This window comes from Budorcas taxicolor, chromosome 8 (genome assembly GCF_023091745.1).
Source record: "Budorcas taxicolor isolate Tak-1 chromosome 8, Takin1.1, whole genome shotgun sequence".
In the NCBI taxonomy this organism is placed as follows: Eukaryota; Metazoa; Chordata; class Mammalia; order Artiodactyla; family Bovidae; genus Budorcas; species Budorcas taxicolor.
In genome coordinates, this window is record NC_068917.1 from 38,729,167 (window position 1) to 38,751,080 (window position 21,914).

General features: G+C 36.9%; 1 pseudogene; it reads right to left on the reverse strand.

Annotated features, from left to right (window-relative positions):
• Nucleotides 1–17,358: 17,358 nt before the first annotated feature.
• LOC128052725 (60S acidic ribosomal protein P0-like) lies at nucleotides 17,359–18,282 on the reverse strand (annotated as a pseudogene).
• Between the last annotated feature and the right edge of the window lie 3,632 nt (nucleotides 18,283–21,914).

Consider the following 21,914-nt stretch of genomic DNA (forward strand, 5'->3'; position numbering starts at 1 on the left):
CCCGTGGCCACTGCGGAGTTTTACAAATTTGCTGGCATATTGAGTGCAGCACTTTAACAGCATCATCTTTTAAGACTTGAAATAGCTCACCTCCACAAGGTCTGTTTGTAGTGATGCTTCCTAAGGCCCACTTGACCTCAGACTCCAGGATGTCTGGCTCTAGGTGAGTGATCATACCATCATGATTATCTGGGTCATTAAGATCTTTTTTGTATAGTTCTGTGTATTCTTGTCACCTCTGCTTAATATGTTCTGCTTCTGTTAGGTCCATACCATTTTTGTCTTCTGTTGTGCCCATATTTGCATGAACTGTTCCCTTGGCATCTCTAATTTTCTTGAAGAGATCTCTAGTCTTTCCCATTTTATTGTTTTCCTCTATTTCTTTGCATTGTTCACGTAGGAAGCCTTTCTTATCTCTCTTTGCTATTCTTTGGAACTCTGCACTCAAATGGGTATATCTTTCCTTTTCTCCTTTGCCTTTTGCTTCATAGTTGTTTTGTTTTTTGTTTTTTTTGGTAGTGAAATGTTTAAATTCCTTTCTCATTTTTTGTGTGTAATCTATAGTTATTTTATGGTTTCCTCCAGGATTAAGTTTAACATTTTAGAGTTATAACACTCTAATTTCCCAAGTTATGTTGCTGCTGCTGCTAAGTCACTTCAGTCGTGTCCAACTCTGTGCCATCCCAGAGATGGCAGCCCAACAGGCTCCTCTGTCCCTGGAATTCTCCAGGCAAGAACACTGGAGTGGGTTGCCATTGCCTTCTCCAATGCATAAAAGTGAAAAGTGAAAGGGAAGTCACTCAGTTGTGTCCAACTAGTTAATTTAAATAACATATACAGACTCTGACCCTCTATAGTTCCATACACACCATTTTTGTCTGTTGAGGTCACATAATTCCATCTTTTATATATTGTGTATCCTTAAACACTTAAACAAATAATTCTTTTTAATAATTATTATCTTAATTCTGTGGAAAGCACAATTTGTACTTACAAACCAAATTTATAATATCAGTTTTTAGGCTAGTAACTTTTTTCTTTAAATCTATTAATATCTTAAATCATGTAGGAAATAAAAAGTACAGAACAATACTAGCATTTATAATTGCCCATATATGTACCTTTATTAATATCTTTTTTTCTCCAGACTGTTTCAAATAGCTATGAAACAGTCTTCCCATTTTGCTCTTTTGTTGTTATTTTGTTTATTGTTTTTATTTTGGATAGTTCTCTCTCTGTGCTAAGGATCAGCCAGAGATGTAAACGTAAATTTACTTCAGGTTTCTTCTGAGCCTTTTCCTGGACATGCATGGTCACCTTATAATTTCCCCTGTGTGTGAAATTGTTTTTGAATATCATAGTTTTTAATATATGGTTCCCAAAAGGAAAAAAATAAAATTAAGTGGATAAAAGAGGGTGCAGGTTCTGTAAATCCCCAGGAAGTCAATTCAGTCGGAGGAGGAGGAGTTTCAACAATGCAAAAAGATATGACAGTGGTTGCCCATCTCTTTGTACATCCAAAATGAGAAACACCAATCAAAATCAGAACACCGATCCCTGATGTTCAGAATACAGGGTCTTTCTTAGCCTGCCTGGCTCCTGAAAGTTATGTACTAGGTGTTCCAGAAATATGTGCATAGCTTCCTACCATGTGACTAGGAGTAGGGAGAGAAGAGCTTCTACTGCACTGAGCTGAAATTGACCAAAATTAGCCAGTTTATCAATCAAGTCTTCTTTTAGAAGTTGCAAGTTTTTAATGAACTCTAATGTTCCAGAATAATTACATTTAACAAATTCTGCCAGTGCAGTTGTTGTTTAGGTGGGGAGATACATTCATGATACTTCCTACCCCACCATCTTTCTCAAATACCACTGGCTCATCTTTTAAATTCAAGTTGTTTTCTTATTGTTGAGTTTTAAGTGTTCTTTGCATATTCTGGATAATAGCTTTTTATCAGATATGTCTTTTGCAAATATGTCTCTCACTCTGTGGCTTCTCTTCACATTGCCTTTCCTAAAGCAGACATTTTTATCTTTAATGAAATACAGCTTATCAAGTGTTTCTTTCCTGGATCCCACCTGTGGTGTTATATGTAAAAGTCAATGTCATACCCAACATCACTTAGTTATTCTCCTATGTTATCCTGTGAGACTTTAATAGTTTTGTGTTTTATGTTTACGTCTATGATCCTTTTTGAGTAAATATTTGAAGAGTGTGAAGACTATGTCTAAGATTCATTTTTTGCATATGGATATTCAGTTTTTCTAGCACCATTTGTTGAAAAGTTTATCTTTGCTCCTTTGTACTGCATTTGCTCCTTTGTCAAAGATTAGTTGACTGTATCTATGTGTGTATTTTATTTTTTCTGTCCTTTCTATTCCATTCTCTTTATCTATGTCTCTATTGTTTTACCAATGCCAGACTGTTTTGATTGGTGTAGCTTTATAGTAAGTCTTTAAGTTAGACAGGGGAAGCCCTCCATCATTGTTGTTCTTGTTAAATATTGTGTTGATTATTCTGGTTCTTTTGCAAGAATCATAAAACTTTAGAATTAATTTGTCAGTACCCACAAAGTAACTTGCTGGGATTTTGGTTAGTATTGCATTGAGTCTGTAGATCAAGTTGGAAGATCTTCAGATCAGTTTTCTAGATCAATTGACATCTAGACAATATTGAGTCTTCCTATTCATGAACATAAAATATTGTTTTGTTTATTCCATTCATTGATAACAGTCATCAGTTGGTAGTTTTTCTCATACACATAGATCTTGTAAACATTTTGCTATACTTATACTTGCATATTTCATTGTAGTGATAATGTAAATAATGTTTTCAATTTCATATTCTACTTATTTATTGTATATATGCACTGATGATAGATACAAAAGTGCAAGAAGTAACCTCTTTTACATGAACAGTGTTTCCTGCTACTGTGTATGGTCACTTATAGATTCCAGGACGTTTTTTTGTTGTTTTTTGAATTATCATTTTTATCCCTTCCAGTTTATATTTATTGCTTTCCCTCTCATATATATAATTCAATCAGTGTCATAAAGTAATTTTTGATGTCCTGGGATCACTCATTCTGCAGTCACCCTCTCTTGGTATATGACCCCACAACCTGATTTCTGAACTTTAGGCCTAATCTCATTTCTACTGAGTTAATTAACCCTCATATGTCTCATGAGAATGTTTCTCTGTGCAAGTCTCCTCAGACTCCAAGTGGGAATATAGTTTCTCTATTCACTCAGCTCCTAATAGTAACACCTTTCCTAAAAATTTCCTGCCATGTAAAGCATTATTTGTAATGATGGCATACTGGATATACCCCAGCAGAACTAGTATAGAATGATCCAGTTAAATCCTTGAGCATTCCCATAATGTAAAAATAGGCAACTGTTTCCAAAAAAAAGGGCAAATCTATATATTCTGTGTATTGTTTAAAAGTGGAGCAACAGCAACAACAAAAAAGCATATGAATTGTCTCTTACTCTGAATGTATACTTTGACCCGATTTTGGAAAGAAAAAAGTAATATATTAACATATATTAAACTACATAGCTTTAAAAAAAAAAACTATCTGGAGAGTAATAGACTATGCTGTTAAAGCTGACTCCTTCATAGTTAGAGAGCAGTAGGAAGAAGACAAATGGAAAGTTGAAGATTATTTTCACTTTTATATAAAATGGTAGTTACTGTATTTTTAAAATATCTATCTTTTTTAAGAACAAAAAAAAATCAGTGGTCCTTCCATTTATCACTTAGCGAAATTTTATTATTTGTAATGTTATCTTCAGTAGAAGTACTGATTCTTACAAAAGAAAAACAACAAAAATAATGTTCAAATTAAGTTTATGAGCATGTTATGGCTTTTAAATTGTTTTTGTGTGTTTCCTAATTCTTGATAAAGAGAAAAGAAGGATGTGTAACTGGCTTTATCTTCTATGGTTATATTAGCAGATAAATCCTTTATTCAGTATAAATATCTACTACTAGCTATACATGTGCATGCGTTTAATCATATATACATATGATTAATCATATACATTATTAAGTAAACTTAATATGGGACTATTATCTGAAAATGAAACTTATTGCTGTCTTTATGATCATGCCTGCCAGATATGGTCAAAAGGTAAACTTTTACATTAAACATTAACTTTTTAGGCAACTATATGCTATGATCTATCCCCTTGAGTTTATAAATGAGTAAATATTTTTCCTGCCTTGTTGTTGTTCAAGTACAAACTGGAGTGTTTTGGGGCATATAAATAATGAAGAGGGCAAAGAGCTTTAGCAACCTGTTTTGCAAAAAACCTTCCCTGCTTTAATCAAAATACATTGTGTGTGGTGTGTGTGTGCGTGTGTATCTAAGATATCTAATAGTGACAGAGAAAAATAACATTAAATACACCTTCCACATTCCAGGGTATTATTTAATTCATTTAATAGTACTTTAAGGTAAATATTATAATGTCCATGTTATAAATGAGAAAATGGAAAGTCAGAGAAGCCAGGTATGATTAACGTTAAAAATGTGTGGACATTTCAGGACACTTAAAAGTTCTTATATCAACATAGGCTTCCTCCATCCAGCCAACTTAACTTATGCTGCTATTTATCTGCTCAAATTCTACCTTTCTGCACCTGGCAAAATCCTGCTTATCCACGCTCTCAACTTCCCAAACCCATCATCCTACATTAAAACAGACATTTCCTTGGTTTGATGCACCGAGTGCTAATTTTTTAGAAAGTGAATTTCTGAGGGGATTTTGCAAATAATAGATTATTATGCTGCTGTCATTCTAGGGTTATTTTATGTTTCACAATACCATGAAATTTGAACAGGCATTATAGTAAATTCCCCACCATATTTAAGAGCACAATCAGCTATGTATCTCTAATTAGCATATTATTCCATTTAATAGACATTATAATAACAAAAAGTTCTAAAGAAGCCAATATCCATAACCTCAGAGAAATATCAATAACCTCAGAAATGCAGATGACACCACCCATATGGCAGAAAGAGAAGAAGAACTAAAGAATCTTTTGAAGACAGTGAAAGAAGAGAGTGAAAAAAATTGCCTTAAAGCTCAGCATTCAGAAAACTAAGATCATGGCATCTGGTCCCATCACTTCATAGCAAATAGATGGGGAAACAGTGGAAACAGTGACAAACTTTATTTTGGGGGGCTCTGAAATCACTGCAGATGTGACTGCAGCCATGAAATTAAAAGATGCTTACTCCTTGGTAGAAAAGTTATGACCAACCTAGACAGCATATTCAAAAGCAGAGACATTAACTTTGCCAACAAAGGTCCATCTAGTCAAAGCTATGGTTTTTCCAGTAGCCATATATGGATGTGAAAGTTGGACTATAAAGAAAGCTGAGCACTGAAGAATTGATGCTTTTGAACTGTGGTGTTGGAGAAGACTCTTGAGAGTCCCTTGGACTGCAAGGAGATCCAACCAGTCCATCCTAAAGGAAATCAGTCCTGAATATTCATTGGAAGAACTGATGTTGAAGCTGAAACTCCAATCCTTTGGCCACCTGATGCGAAGAACTAACTCATCTGAAAAGACCCTGATGCTGGAAAAGATTGAAAGTGGAAGGGGAAGGGGACGACAGAGGATGAGATGGTTGGATGGCATCACTGATTCAATGGACATGAGTTTGAGTAAGCTCAGGGAGTTGGTGATGGACAGGAAGGCCTGGTGTGCCGCAGTCCATGGTGTCACAAGGAGTCAGACACGACTGAGTGACTGAACTGAACTGAAAGAAGCCAAAGCCTTATTTGAAGAGATAAATAGCTAACTGCAAGATTTTAGGCATAAGAGTAAACTGATTGGATAAATAATTTAGAATGTGATATCAGAGAAGGCAATGGCAACCCACTCCAGTACTCACCTGGAAAATCCCATGGACGGAGGCATCTGGTGTGCTGCAGTCCATGGGGTCGCTGAGAGTCAGACACGACTGAGAGACTTCACGTTCACTTTTCACTTTCATGCATTGGAGAAGGAAATGGCAACTCACTCCAGTGTTCTTGCCTGGAGAATCCCTGGGACGGGGGAGCCTGGTGGGCTGCCATCTATGGGGTCGCGCAGAGTCTGACACGACTGAAGTGACTTAGCAGCAGCAGTAGCATCGTATAGTATATCGTTGTTGTTTATTCACTAAGTCATGTCTGACTATTTGTGACCCATGTCCTGTAGCCTTCCAGTCTCCTGGCCATGGGATTTCCCAGGCAAGAATACTAGAGTGGGTTCCCATTTCCTTTTCTAGGGAATCTCCTGACCCAGGGATCAAATTCGTGTCTCCTGCAACGGCAGGGGGAGTCTTTACCACCGGACCACCTGGGAAGCCTTTATAAATAGCATATTGGTTAATTTCAAATAAGAGATCATGTTCTGTGAATAAATTATTTAATCAATACTAAGATATTCTGCCAATCTTTTGACCTAAAAAAGTATCCTTTCAAAGAGGAAACATTGTATCACTGGGCTGAATTTTTTTTTCAGCATTTTTGTGAAAGAGGTGTGTTCTTAAGAAATGGATTCTGGATTTTAGCATTTCTTGGCAGTTTATAAAGATTAGTTTGAGAACCCACAGCAGTAGTTCCAAAAATGTTGGTAATTTAAAGTAATCAAACATGTCTGAGATATTCTTCAAAGGTTGGTTAAACATCTTATAAAATTCATTAGCAAATCCATCTGGACCAGGGTCTTTTCCAGATGGGAAACTTTCATTACCACCTATCATTTTTCATGGTTTATTATAGGTATAGTTTTATTTGGGGACAGTTGCAGATAGCTGTGTACAATAAATAAAGTAACACTGTTGTTTAATATTCATTCATGAGATCCTTTTGTATAACCATATATACAACCACATGTAAAAATAAGGAATGTCATATTTCTGATGAGTCTGAATCAACACAATTTTTTTATTTGCAAAATCTAATTTTTAGTATTATTTAATGCTAATCTACTTCATTCTAATACTAAAAATTAGGTTTTGCAAATGCAGACAATATGTTGAATCCTGGTTTAATGAATGAGGTAAAAGAAGCTTGTCTTAGGTACAGTGGTGACTAAAGCATAGTTCTCAGCTCTCCTTAGATATTGTGAAGAGGTTCACAAATGCAGAGATACTGAAAATGCTTTTCTGGCATATGGGAATGGAGGAAGGGCGCTGCAGTCAAAGGGACTACATGTACAGACACAGAACACAATACATCCACAAATTTGCAAGGAGTCTCTTTTTCTTTACAATGGCTGTAAAATATCGGTATGACTTACTTTTTCGTATCCAGTTAGTGAAATATAGAATTAGGGATTTAGAAAGATTCCCTTACATCATGGAAGAGAACATGCCTTAAAGGAGAGACCATCACGTTATGGGCATGTGATCTGAAAATGACTGCTATGAGTGTTTGTCAGACAATTTCAAAAAGACATTTAAATCAATGCCGCTGATGAAATTACTAAACAGGCAAAAATGTACCAGTGATAGGACTTTACTTAGGCTTGAAATGTTAGCTAGGGCCAAGCAACATTAGATAAGGACATTTAGCTGAGCTGTAACCTGCTTTCCCTCTAGGGCTGACCTGATGTCTTTTATTACCCCAAGAAATTTATTATAATAAATTCAGTTGAGGTGTTCTGTTCCTCATTTCTTTTTTTCCCCATGGAACATAAGGCACGGTTGGTTTACACAGCTCAATCTCCTTCACGGCCTGGGGACATTCTGGTATAGTCCGAGAATCCTCCTTTTATAGAAACACATGCAGACACACACAGACACAGCTGTTTCATTCACTGTTGTCAGAAGCAATTTGTTCTAAAAGGAAGGAGGTGAGTAATGAGTGTGTACACTAATTCACACTTTAGAGAAGACACAGATGGGTCATTTGATTACATATTAGGATTGACCTTCGAATGGCAATATACCCAGAGGAAGGAAGGCCATATTCCCAGGGCTAGTGGCTCTTATCTTGGGGACAAAGCCATCCTAACTCTTAAGGCTGATGACTTAGACTAACCCAGCCCAAGAACAGTAATCTAGGCTCTTAACAGTCTGTGTTGACCAGTAAAACCTGGTGCAGAATAGGCAGACATGTGTTTCAAGGCTGAGACGTCTAAGAGCAAAAAGAATAGTTTCATCCTCCTCAGTGTGGGTCCAGAGATGTTTTCAATATCACAGTGCCTCTGTCAGTGAAGGAAGGTAACTCTGTGCCATTCTTGAGGGAAATGTGTGTTCATATGCACAAACACACATACATACACACACAGATAAACATGCATGCTACATCTGTTTTTTTTTTCATACTATGTCTTATCACAGAAGTTTTAACCTGAGAGCGTCTTCCAACTGATCCTCGCTATTTGAAATCCATCAAGTCAATGATTAAGAGGAATCACAAGTAGATACTTTCCCAATTCAATTTTGCAGAGCATGTACTATTAATAGGGATATCTAGGGATATAAAGAAGCTTTGATGGTCCAATTAGTTTGAGGAAAGCCTGAGTTGAGCAAATTAAGTTAGATTCTACCCCCTATATTTATTGCACCAATGAGTTCTTTTAATATTACCTCCAAATACATCCCACATTTGTTAACTTTTCTTCATCTTTTCTGCTACCTACTTCAACCAGGTATCTCAAAGTGGTCTCTTTGAATCCATATTTCTTGCTATATTTCATTCTATATCCAGTAGCCATGAAATTTTTATACAATATAAATAAGATCATTCCGTCCCTCTGCCTAAACCCCTTCTAGACTGTCCCTTTACTCTTATATTCAAATTTTTCCTTCAGTCTTTGCCCTGACCTGCCTCTCCTAACCCTCCAACATGAACACATTATACTCTGTGTATTCTACCATAGTTCAGCTACCTTGACCTATCATTTCCTTGAATGTTTCAAGTTCTTTGCCACCTGAAGACTTCTATATTTGCTCTTCCCACTGCCAGGAACACACTCCTTGCCCTTCTTTGCAGCACTGGGTTGTTATTATCCCCCATCTCTACTGCTCAAATGCCACCTTTTCAGAGATGTTGTCCCTCACACCTCATATAAATATTTTCCCTGTCTAATCCCTGATTACTCCCTAACTTATCAATGATTACTTAATAGTGAAAGGGCTTCCCTTGTGGCTCAACTGGTAAAGAACCCACCCACAATGTGAGAGACCTGGGTTCAGTCCCTGGGTTGGGAAGATCCCCTGGAGAAGGGAAAGGCTACCCACTTTGGTATTCTGGCCAGGGTCGCAAAGAGTCGGACACAACTTAGCGAATTGTCACCTTGTTTATTTACTTGTTTATGACATATTTCTTCCACTAGAATATAAATATCCATTAGGCAGAGTCTTCTCTGATACTTTCATTGTTGCATTTCCATTACCTAAACAAAGATTGAAAAATGGTATGTAATGAGTTGATATTTGTTGAATTAATTTTTGGCAAAGTATACCAGAGAGGATTCTTATGACAAACAAACCACAAAATTACAGAACTATAATTGGTAGATGATATGTTCAACATAGCAGCTTTAAACAGGAATGGTTATATTTGAAAGGTGATACATATTAATTAATTCAGAAAAAAATTGCATATTTATTGTGAGCCAGACAGTAGGCTAAGTACCAAGAATATGCTTTAATGAAGAAGTTACAATGTATTATAAAGAAAAAAAAAAAAAACCAACAACAACTATGCAGAGTCTTTACAAGGGTTACTTGAAAATGGAACATGCAATTATATATTCAGAACTGTTATGTTACACTATTGACTAAAGTTCATATTTTCTGTAAGAAGCTTTTGTAAAGTTCTACAATCTGCATTGTCTGAGTGGTTTCTTTCCTTTAGTTTCAAAAAGAAATACTTTTGCTTTCCTTTATCTACAAGTAGATCCACTCTTAGTAGCACGCCTTCTTGGGAAAATAATACTAATAATGAAAATTTAATGGTTCATTCTTTCTTGCTTCCACCCCTCAAATTGGCAATTAATAGACAGTGAAAGGATTAAAGGGCCATACTGAGTCCAAAGTAGATAGATCTAAACACTTCCAATGATTTTGCTAATGCTGTTCAAAACTGAGTTCGATTATTTCCATTTCAGTGTCATGATTCATACCCCTCCCTCCAGAAATACACACGTGCACACACACACAAACTCTTTGTTGTTTGATGTTTTTTTTTTTTTCTTTTTTCCCACCAGTCCTTATCCACTCCCTCCATATTGTCACAGGTGGTCTCTAAAAATGAAAATCATTTATACTCCTGGCAAAGATCAGTTCTTCTTCTCATGCAAAGATAAAATGTTCACTTTTATTGTCTATCTCATTATGGCACATGTATCTAAATGGAATTAATAAGGTACCTACCACAGGTTTTCTTAGCTGATTGCTTACAAGTTTGAAAATGTTAATATTCAAGGACATTAAACCCAGAGTAAAAGAAATTAGATCCTTTCAAATAGGAGATATTTTAACGTGTGGTCCCATAAAATAAAATAAACATTCTAAAAAATGAAGCCTATAAACATCAGGAAGATGGATAACTTGACACCTCATTCTGCATATCTCTGTTTAATAATATTATATTTCATTTCCCGTGCTAAGAAAACAGCCATTACCCAAAGCAGCCATTCGTAAACAGGCCTTGTGAACAGATTGCATCCTTGTTGGTGGTATGATAATTGAAATAAGTTTTCCAGTCTTTTATGAGAAAATACCAGATGTATAAAATACCTATTAATCAACTCACTCACTTTTGCAAACATGAGTTTCAGTACTGATGGCTATTAAAGAATAAATTCTACGTGGAAAAGAGAATTGTGAGAAAATACCAAAGAATTAGCGAAGTGATTCATCTTTGTGCTGCTTCTGAGTTGCTCCTGACTGCAGTATGGGACAGTATAATTATAGACCCCCTCAAGGACAGACTTGCAAACATCATGCCCAGTATTTCTCCACTTTTTGTCCTAAAGGAAAACAGGGAAAAATGATTGTCAGTAAGTCCATGAAAACTGTAGTCTGTCATCTAGTTTTATCCATGAGTCTACTCTTTTCATTGACATTTCTGATACGTTTTCCTTTTCTGTCATCTGTTGAAATTGTAATATTTAGGGTTTGCATGTCATAGTGCTATTAAACCAAGTCTTTTCGAATTCTAGCAGCAACATATTTGCACTATAATTTATGTCATCTTTTCTAATCCAAATAAAGAAACAAAAGAATTGGGAGAAAGAAAAAAAAGAAAAGGTCATGGGAAAGAGCACAGGGAAGCTGGCCTAGAAATGAAATATTAAAATGCCAAAAATTTTGCCCCAAAATGTGATTGTACATATTGGCGTTTTTAGCTAAAACTGTCCAAGGATATTTTTTCCCTCATGCAAGAGATGAAAGACGTTGCATTCCTAGAGGAAGAAATAGGTAGTTTTAGTAAACATGATTTTCTTTTTCTGTTTGAATCATGGCTTTCAATATATTCCCTTTACAGCAGTCTCTGGAGTCAAGACCATGTGCCTCAGTCTCCTGTTCTTAGTGTTCTGATATTTCAAGTTCAGGAATTTAGCTAATCTTTCATTCAGACTACTGTTCTGGGTTAAACCACTGGTTTCTTTTAGCCTTTTTCACTTTTGAGAGTCAAGAGGCAGATGATTTTTATCTACTTGCCTTATTTCCAGGTATAGCATTTATTTTCAAAAATATAGTTAGCAATGTTATTTAAAGCTAGCTCAAGAAAATAATTTTTCTTGTTGAGTTCTCTTCTGGTATCCCTTCCATTCTCTGTCTGTTAAATTCTGAGTAATTAGGGTGAATATCAGGGGACCATTTATCACTTGAGGTTTTCTCTTTGACAGTCACTAAGGCATGGTCTAGCCAAGGCTAGGAGGTTGATGATGTTTTATCTTAAACTCTGTTCACGTCAATTTTCATAACTTCATCTTTCCTAGACATTTAGTGACTTCTGACTGCCATCCTTTGGGACATGTGAGGGAGGGAGGAAGAAATTTTCTTCTACCCTTCTAGATTCTTCTGGTTGGTCTAAGAAGTAAGGTGATGAGAGACAGATTAACAGCATAAAATCAAACAAAAGTAAAATAACATGTAAATGTGGGAGAGATGCAGAAAAATTAAATAACTCACCAAATGGCAGGAACCCTCACCTTCAGTCATGTCTGACTCTTTGTCTATCCAGTCAATAATACCATCCAACCATCTTATCCTCTGTTGTCCCCTTCTCCTCCTGCCTTCAACCTTTCCCAGCATCAGGATCTCTTCCAGTGAGTCAGTTCTTCACATCCAGTGGCCAAAGTATTGGAGTTTCAGCTCAGTATCAGTCCTTCCAATGAATATTCAGGACTGATTTCCCTCAGCTTGCTGCTGCTGCTGCTGCTGCTAAGTACTGCCTTTTTAACCTCACCTTAACTACAGCCTTTAGCTCAAGACAATACAGAATGTTGGGGGTTTGGAACTTAAAACGGGAGGAAGGAAATTTACATGGAAATGGAAAAGCAAAAGTTTCCTAAACAAATGTTTGCTGAACCTTCCAGAGACAATAGGACTTAGAAAGGAATTTTAACAGAGTCTGCTAATTGCTGCCTGCCACACCTAGTTTATATTTTTGGGGCCCCAAAATCACTGCAGATGGTGACTGCAGCCATGAAATTAAAAGATGCTTGCTTCTTGGAAGAAAAGTTATGACCAACCTAGACAGCATATTAAAAAGCAGAGACATTACTTAACCAACAAAGGTCCGTCTAATCAAAGCTATGGTTTTTCCAGTGGTCATGTATGGGTGTGAGAGTTGGACTATAAAGCAAGCTGAGCACTGAAGAATGGATGCTTTTGAACTGTGGTGTTGGAGAAGACTCTTGAGGGTCCCTTGGGTTGCAAGGAGATCCAACCAGTCCATCCTAAAGGAAATCAGTCCTGAATATTCATTGGAAGGACTGATGCTGAGGCTGAAACTCCAATCCTTTGGCCACCTGATGCAAAGAACTGACTCATCTGAAAATAAATATCCTGATGCTGGGAAAGATTGAAGGCAGGAGGAGAAAGGGATGACACAGGATGAGGTGGTTGGATGGCATTATCAACTGGATGGACATGAGTTTGAGTAAGCTCTGGGAGTTGGTGATGGACAGGGAAGCCTGGTGTGCTGTAGTCCATGGGGTCACACAGGGTCGTACACAACTGAGTGACTGAACTGAACTGAACACCTAGTTGTAGAGAGAGCTACTTCACTGAAACAGGTCCTCTATATTCTTAAGTCAGTTAGGGTAAAGGTCAATGTTTCTTTGAAAGTCCTCTGGGCCTTGATTGTTTTTGGCTCAAAATATTTCTAAGGAAATATTTTAGAGTGGCAAGTTTTACTCCATAGACATTATATTCACAGATCTCTAGATCCTAAAAGTGCATTACTACACAATTCTCTGAACCTTTTTTTCTCCTTGCCACCTGTTCTAAACTTACTATTTCTAAGCACTTGGTGCTTATTGGTGATAATCATATAGAGTTTATATAACGTGACTCAGAGGGAGGCACTAAAGGCAGAACCATTAAGTTTCCAAAAACCTTGTAATGAAGGCTTTTTCATTACTTTCCTAAGGATGCTAGAGCTTATGCATTGTTCAGTGGGATACCTGAGGCGGATTTCTTTCAATTTGGTTACTTAAGGTAGTCATCTACTTCAGACCAGATTAACTCAATATGTGATCCAATATTTCCACTTAAACTTCCATTTTTCTGAGGCTTCTCACTTACATATGTAGCTACATTCATTGAGTGAGGGGGGAAAAACTCAGCTGCAAAATAAAGGCAAAAGAATCTCTAGAAAATTGTTGTCAAGTTCCAGATCTTGAAATCATTAGTCAAACATATATTTTTTAAATTCTGTATTCTATTTTGGCATGCATGGGTATGCTAAGTCACTTCAGTCGTATCTAACTCTTGTGTGACCCTCTGTACTGCAGCCTATCAGGCTCCTCTGTCCATGAGATTCTCCAGGTGAGAATACTAGAGTGGGTTGCTAGGCCCTCCTCCAGGGGATCTTCCTGACCCAGGGATTGAACCTGCATCACTAACGTCTCCTGTATTGGCAGGCAAGTTCTTCACAACTAGCGCCAGGAAGTCTAGCTGGTTAACAATGTTGTGACAGTTTCAAGAGCCTGTCAAAGACTTTTCACCAAGTCATTTTCGTCTCCCTAGTCCTCAAGCATGCTCTTGCAATCAGGGTAGAATTTTTTACCAGTTCAGTGCTCAAGATTGAGTAAGAAAGCCACGAAATCCTTGAAAATCAAGGATTTTAGAATCATCTAGTGGAAAGAGATGACACTTAACTAAATGGTCCTTTCTCATACTCACCACAGGAGATTCTAAAAAGCTTTCCCTAACCATTGAGAATCACTCTTATGATTAACCAAGTTCATAAACTTTTTGGAAAAAGGGGTATTTTGAAAAATTATGTAGTGACTTATATTCTCCATCTCCAAAGAAATTAATTTATACACCAAAAATTGGAAACATTTTTAAAATTCATAGATACTCCTCCCCTGAGGTGTTGGCACTTCTAATGGTCTGATTACAGTATATCTGGTTGAGACTTCTGCTGTATAATATAAAACCATTACAGCCGTAGGTTTTATTGTTACTCTTCCAGTGTACAGTTATTGACAGTTTGTTAAGAAACATTTTGGAAAAGTTGAGTTAGAAATCCCCAAATTATACTTATTGACTATTGAAATGCTTAAATTATCATATTTTCAATATAATTCTGACCTCCTAATGCTATTCAAATATAAGCTATTATTACTGATTTTAGAATATGACATCACTGCAACCTGAGGCTTAACAGCTTTTGCAAAAAAACAGCATCCTCAACTGCTGATATTTGTCTTCTTTTTTAATAGAAGCCTGCAATGAATTAAATGAAAAACTAACCAGAACAGCACTACTGATTATTAACCATAATAGCCAGCTTCAAATGTGTATCCTGGGGTTTCAGATGATGTCATAAACTACTACTGCAAATCTAATAGTATTGTTGCCTGGAAGCTAAGCTATTATAGTATGTTTAATTTCACTAAGATGTAAATTACGTGCTTCAGCCTTGAGTAGTAGTGTTGGCTACTGTCACTTTCAGTTCTTATTTTTGCAGCTGTCAGGCTTGCAATGTTTACACCTGTTTTGTTTATCTAGTAGCCTGTTGTAGCTATTATTTTAAAGATATATAAATATATATGCATGTTGTATATATGAGTTAAAAATATGTATTAATTTGCTCGTACTCTGCGTTACTCTTTAGATCCTTTCATAACCACTATTGCTAAAAGCCGTTATTTTAAGAGTGGGAATGAATGCTCCTCTATTAGCACTGCCTGTGCTTTTTTCATTATGAAGTCCCTATTTCAGAGGATCAGTTCAGAAAACTCTTCTTTAGACTGCCTGTCCTGAATATCCCCACTAATAGATATACTTCACACCTTCTTTTCCCTGGCACAGAGGTTATTAAATATTATGTATAAAAAGCTTATTTTTGTATCTTTCTATCACTCTTAAAATTAAGGTGTGATTGATTTAATGAATAAAAGCTTGGGCTTGGAAAAAATGAAAACCAGATCTTCATTCCCCAAATCATATCTCATACAGTTTATATAACTACCATATTCTCAATATGTAAAATGGAAATGCAACTATATATTATCTATAATTTCCTAACCATATAAAGAAATTGTATTTGTTTTCTTTCTTCTCCTCAGATTTCTCCATAGTACCTGGAATCCTTTACAAAATCACATAACTCTTCTAGAGTTTTATTTTTGACTCACTCAAAGAGATTTTACTAGGGCATCTGCAGGTGTCCTTCTCTTTTATCCAGGTGTCCTTTTAATATGACAACATATGGCCCACAATTGAGATATCAATAAATTTCTTTTGGATATTTTAATTATATTCAATACATTATAAGGGGGAGAGAGAGAGACTGACAGAGGATGAATTGAATTGAGTTATCTTGGAGAGTTAGGGCAAAAGTAAGGAGCTTTGTTCTTGGGATGGTAAATGAAACAACTTGATCCTGAAAGGGAAATAAATATAGTAGACCCACTGAATGTAGAAGTCTACAAAAGTTAGACGAAAAGAAATTTGACGATTTAATTATAAATGGAGAAGCAGTTTGGTCTTCTGTATTCAGGCTCTTCCTTTGTAAGAGGACAGGGAAATTGTCAATTTCATATAAGAGGATGGAATTTGATAGTGTAATTTTATCCATCTTTGGGATTCTTGGAATTAATCAGGACATTGTTATTTCCCTTACAATGCCTTATAATAGAAGAACCTAGACTGGAACACAAGAAATCTGGGTTCTAGTCTCCAGACTGTCAGTCATTGGTTGAAACATTTTTATAAGTCATTTTCATTCTCATTCTCTTGAGAAAAATGATGAATTTTTAAAAGGTCAGTGTTTGGAATTAGATTAGAAAAACATGAATCACTTAGGCAAGAATGTTAGAATCATTTGCAGAAAAAAATAAAATACAAAAAAAGAAGAAAAGGAAAAGAACAAAGGTAAGAGCCTGAATGCAGATATTCTCCGAAGAGAAAGTGAGAGATGAATGTGAGGGAAGTGAGAGGGGTAATAATATGATTTGGGATATATTTTCAAGGGGTCTTCCAGTTATATTTTTTCAGTGATGGAGTCTGAAAGTCTTGAGATCTTTATAATTTCAAAGGCTAGCAATGTTATTGTCATTCTTTTTTGTGGTCTTAGAACCAAGCAGCAAAGGAGTTGGATTCAGCAACGGAGTTGGATTTTAGTCTTTGGCTTTATGACTGATTTCCAGAGTCACTGGGGACAAGTTGCCTTTCTTCTAATTTTTTCTCACTGTCAACAATGAAGATATTAACTGGGTGAAGTCTGAGATACCTTCCTACTGTTTTGTTTTTTATTTCTTTATTTTTTAATTGAAGGACAATTGCTTTACAGAATTGTGTTGGTTTCTGCCAAACATCAATATGAATCAGTCATAGGTATACATATATCCCCTTCCTTTTGAACCATCCCACCTCCCTCCCCATCCCACCCCTCTAGGTTGTTACAGAGCCCCAGTTTGAGTTCCCTGCGTCATACAGCAAATTCCCACTGGCTATTTAGTTTACATGTGGTAATGTAAGTTTCCATGTTTTAAAGTTCAAGGCAGTCGTGTTCTTGCCTTGAGGGACTTTGCTCCTGGCAAGAACCTTTTTAAGGCTCAGCAGTTTATTTTATTTACTTATTTTAAGATAAGTAAGGCTTTATTTTCTCATTTCACAAATAATGCTGGCCAGGTTGGCTGCTTTTTGGTGATTAGTCAAAGAAACTGAATCCCATATCCTCCTCCGACTCCTCCGACTCTTCCTTTGTTTCAACCTTGCCTGGGGCGGGGCTGCGGTGGTGGCCGCAGTCACAAATGCAAATAGATCAGCCAAGAAGGCCTTGACCTTTTCAGCAAGTGGGAAAGTGTAATCAGTCTCCACAGACAAAGCCAGGACCCACTTGTACCCATTGATGATAAAATGGGGTACAGATGGCAACAGTCAGGTAACCGATGTGCAGGCATATGCTGGCAACATTGCGGACACCCTCCAGGAAGCGGGAATGCAGTTTCCTCTGTGATGTCAAGCACTACAGGGTTGTAGATGCTCCCATTGTCAAACACCTGCTGGATGACCAGCCCGAAGGAGAAGGGGGAGATATTCAGCATGTTCAGCAGCGTGGCTTCGCTGGAGCCCACCTTGTCTCCAGTCTTAATCAGCTGCCCATCGCTCAGGATTTCAATGGTGCCCCTGGAGATCTTAGTGGTGATGCCTAAAGCCTGGAAGAAGGAGGTCTAGTCGAGCCCCAGACCAGTGTTCTGGGCCAGCACGGTGACTTCACACGCTGCTTTGGCACCAGCACGGGCGACAGTTGGCACCTTGCTGGCCAGCAGCGTGTCCCTGATCTCAGGGAGGTCCTCCTTGGTGAACACGAAGCCCACAATCCCCCGGATGTGAGGCAACAGTTTCTCCTATGCTGGGTTGTTTTCCAGATGCCCTCGATGGCCTTGCGCATCATTGTGTGCTTGCCTATCAGCACCACAGCCTTCCCACAGAGGGACATAGGGATCTGCTGCCTCTGCTTGGAGCCCATGTTGTCTGCTCCCACAATGAAGTATTTTGGATAATCATCCAGAAGTTGGATGATCTTAAGGAAGTAGTTGGACTTCCAGGTTGCCCTGTCTTCCCCGGGCATCACGGCAGTGTGTCAGGGATTGCCATGCAGGGTTTAAAGATGGTGTCCTCACACGAGGACGCCTGGCAAGAGAAGGGCTCAGCAGTTTAAAGACTAAAGGCATCGACCCACCTTCCTGGAATCTTAGGTACAGAGGTCATTGAAACAGAGGTTTGGGCTAGCTCTCTGAAGCGTGGAGTCAAAGAGAAGACTGCAGACCAACAAGAAAGTTTGGGTCAGACAAGCAGGGTGTTAGTTTTTCTAACTAAAGACCTTTAAAAGCAAATTGAACTATTTTCTAGAAATAGTCTACCTTCTGCCCAAAGCAATAGCTTTCACTGTAGAGTAAGTGTGTATGTCTCATTACTCACATGTGTAACACTTTTAAATGTTAATTTAGCAAAATATTTTGAGCACATCTTTCATAAGCCAAGGATTGTTCTAGGTACAGGGTTTATAGTCAGGAGCAAAATGAACAAAATCTATGCCCTCATGGCTGTTTTTCTTCTAATAGTAGACAACTGGCTTACATTTTACCATCATGTTTCCCCTATTACAAACCTGTAACTTGGTGGTGGTTTACAATGTTTTTTAGTATTCGTGCCAGACTAAGTATTGTTTGTGCCAGACTAATTCCCTTCAGACTAATTATTCTGCCTTCTCTTTATAAACCTATCAGTGCTAGGAGACAGTGTGGTCCAACCACTCCATTTATATGACTGCTTGCAGGACAGGAGAGATAGTTGTCTCATGTTACATACCTTCTCTTTGTTAGAATCACACTGTGAGTTTTCAGAGACAGTGAGATCACTGTCAGGTTGGATCATTGTCATTTTATTGAAAATAGATAGTAATCCTTTGGATATACAAAGGTATTTTCATTATCCTTGCCTCTCTTCAGTTGAGTTTATAAGTAGGCATTAAAAACAGTATTTTCTGGTCAGCTTAAAAGGCAAACGGCTTTTAAGAAAACTGATTGATATAGATGAAGTCATCAATACTGAGACCAAAATTTAAACAAAATCATCATTGTAATCAAAGCAAATACAGTTTTATTGTCCTTGAAAACCTAAAAGCAAGTTAATGCTCCAATGGCACTGAACTATAGATGTTCACTGTTTTTCTCCCATGTCTGTTTGCATACAGCAAAATCTCATCTATATTTGACTTGAGCTCTGTTTATTTATTGTGCTTAGTGCAGTTGTTAGTTACCTACTTGAATTTTCTTCTTTATGGAGCCAGGAAAGCTTATTTATATCATGGAAGCATCAGAAAGAGATCTTTGTCAGAGTTTTACAACCAGTTTCTAAGTAATGAATTCTGTAGAGTAGATATAAAATAGCAATAAATCAGAAATATTCTAACAGCCATGGAAATTGGAGATATTATATTGTTGAGAATATTTGGTAGCTATGGTGTCTACAGATAGAGGAATTCAAATTTAGGACCTGTATACATGAATGAAGAGTGAAAGGAGTAAGAGTGTGCAGGGTTTTATAAGACTGTTATAAAAAGAAGTGATTTTCAAATGTTTGTATGCCTCTTCCATTGAGATTTATCCAACAAGAAACATGTGCTGATATTTCTCCTAAATCACTTCTAAGACTTCCAGATGTTCATCATGAATGTTATTGAAACCAACTCCAAATCCTCGTCATCTTTGGGATTCTATCCTTTCACTATCGAAAGTTCTATAAACTGACAGATAATTCAGAAATGAAAAAGAATCTTCCATTTGGCCATCCTTACATGTTAAAAATATATCTATCTACAAATAATTCAATTTAGTATAAGTAAAACTGCAATACTCTGTTAGGTAGCAAACAAAAAGATAGCAAATAAACAAGCAAACAAAAAGCAGCAATATAGAGTTCCTCACTAAATGAATTTATTTCTACAACCAATCTCATTTCTTTTGTTCAAAGTCACCAAACTTGTGCTAATTTGTTATGGCAGTCCTGAAAAACAAGTATAGCATGAATTCTATCAATCACTGAATCTCAGTACAACTAGGGCCATTTCACTAAAAGGAAAGAGAACTATTAAGATTGCAGTTCCTCATTCAGAATTATTCAAATGATTTCTTATTGCTTTGGCATAAATTGGAATTTACTCCAGTAGACTGTAAACCCAAATGAAATTTCAAACATATCAAAAATCACTCAAACTGAAGCAGTTTGAGAGGGATTTAGGTAAGGAAATAAATAAGAGTATATACATACCCTTTTTACCCTGCAAAACACATGCAATTAAGCTCAAAAATATGACCCATTAAAATAGATAATGAATGTGATATTTGTGTGTAATTTTAATTAGAGTAATTATTGTGTATTAACAAATAAAATAACATTTCATCAATAATTCCCAGACTCAATGTTGGCAACTTAGAACTTTAAAAAGTAGTCAATGAAGAAGACTTAAATTTTCAATTAATAAGCTTATACTGAAAGCTCACAGAATTCATAGATACCTTAGATCCTTAGGGGAAAAATCAGATGTCATGCCTTTGACCTTCTGAGAGCATTTATCCTGGGAGAAAGCACACCTAAATACCAATAAGTGAGTATGTACTTCAAAAATTAAAATAAATATGAGTTCTCAGATGTTGCAGCTGGACATTCCTGAAACTCTCTTGGCCTTTGCAAATTTTGTGATAGTTCTTTTCAGAAATTTCAAAGTTATTTTACTTTTCTTCTATTCCCTAAATGTGGTCTTATTTGATAGGCATATTATTCCAAATATTCTTATTTTTGTGGAATGTTTTAAAATTTAATTTCCAAATGATTTTCAGATTTGTTTTTATGCCATTCTTTTTTTTAAATGATAGGGCCCCCTAAGAAGCAAGGACTCCCATAGCAAAATTAGCTGCTAAGATAAAACGTTCCCTAAAGTAGAGGGTGAATGACATTGTACAGCTTGTGAAAGCAACAGACAAGTTAGGTTAATGGTTTCTGGTGGGCTGCAGTCTGTAGTTTTGCAAAGAGTCAGACACAACTGAAGCGACCTAGCACACACACACAGGAATAGCATACGTCAAACCATAGAGCGGTGAAATTTGCTAGCAAGTAGATGTTCACACCTGGGGATGTGTAAACATGTGTTAGGATAGTGGGGGAGATATTGCTAGAAAAGTAGGCAAAAGTCAAGCCATGAGAGAACTTTGCACCATGGAAAAAAATGTTAACTTTACCTTGTGGGTAATAGGGAGTCACTGGGGGTCCTTTTACATGCTACTAGACTCAGGTGCTCATCCCTCTCAGGGAAATGCTCAGTGGGCTTCCTGACATAGATCTGAAATGGGATCATAACCCTGGAATCCATAATTGCCAACATTCCTGTTACAGGGCTCCACATCTTAGCTCCTCAACCCCAAATCTGGTACTTCGACTTCCTGATCCTGAATTTCTTTATTTTCCTATCACAAATACTATAAGGGATGACGTAGGATATCAGAGGTCTTCAGACATAGTGAGGCAATAGAGGAGATCAGTTTCAATGCTGTTCACTCTTAAACTGATCCACACTTCCTGAACAGGAAGGCTGAGTTCTCTCTTGTTTTCCTGAGTTTGCATCGACATGTGATCCAAAAATAAAAATCAGTGACTTAGATGGATAGACAGACAGACTTTTTACAAGGCTGCTGCATCAGAATG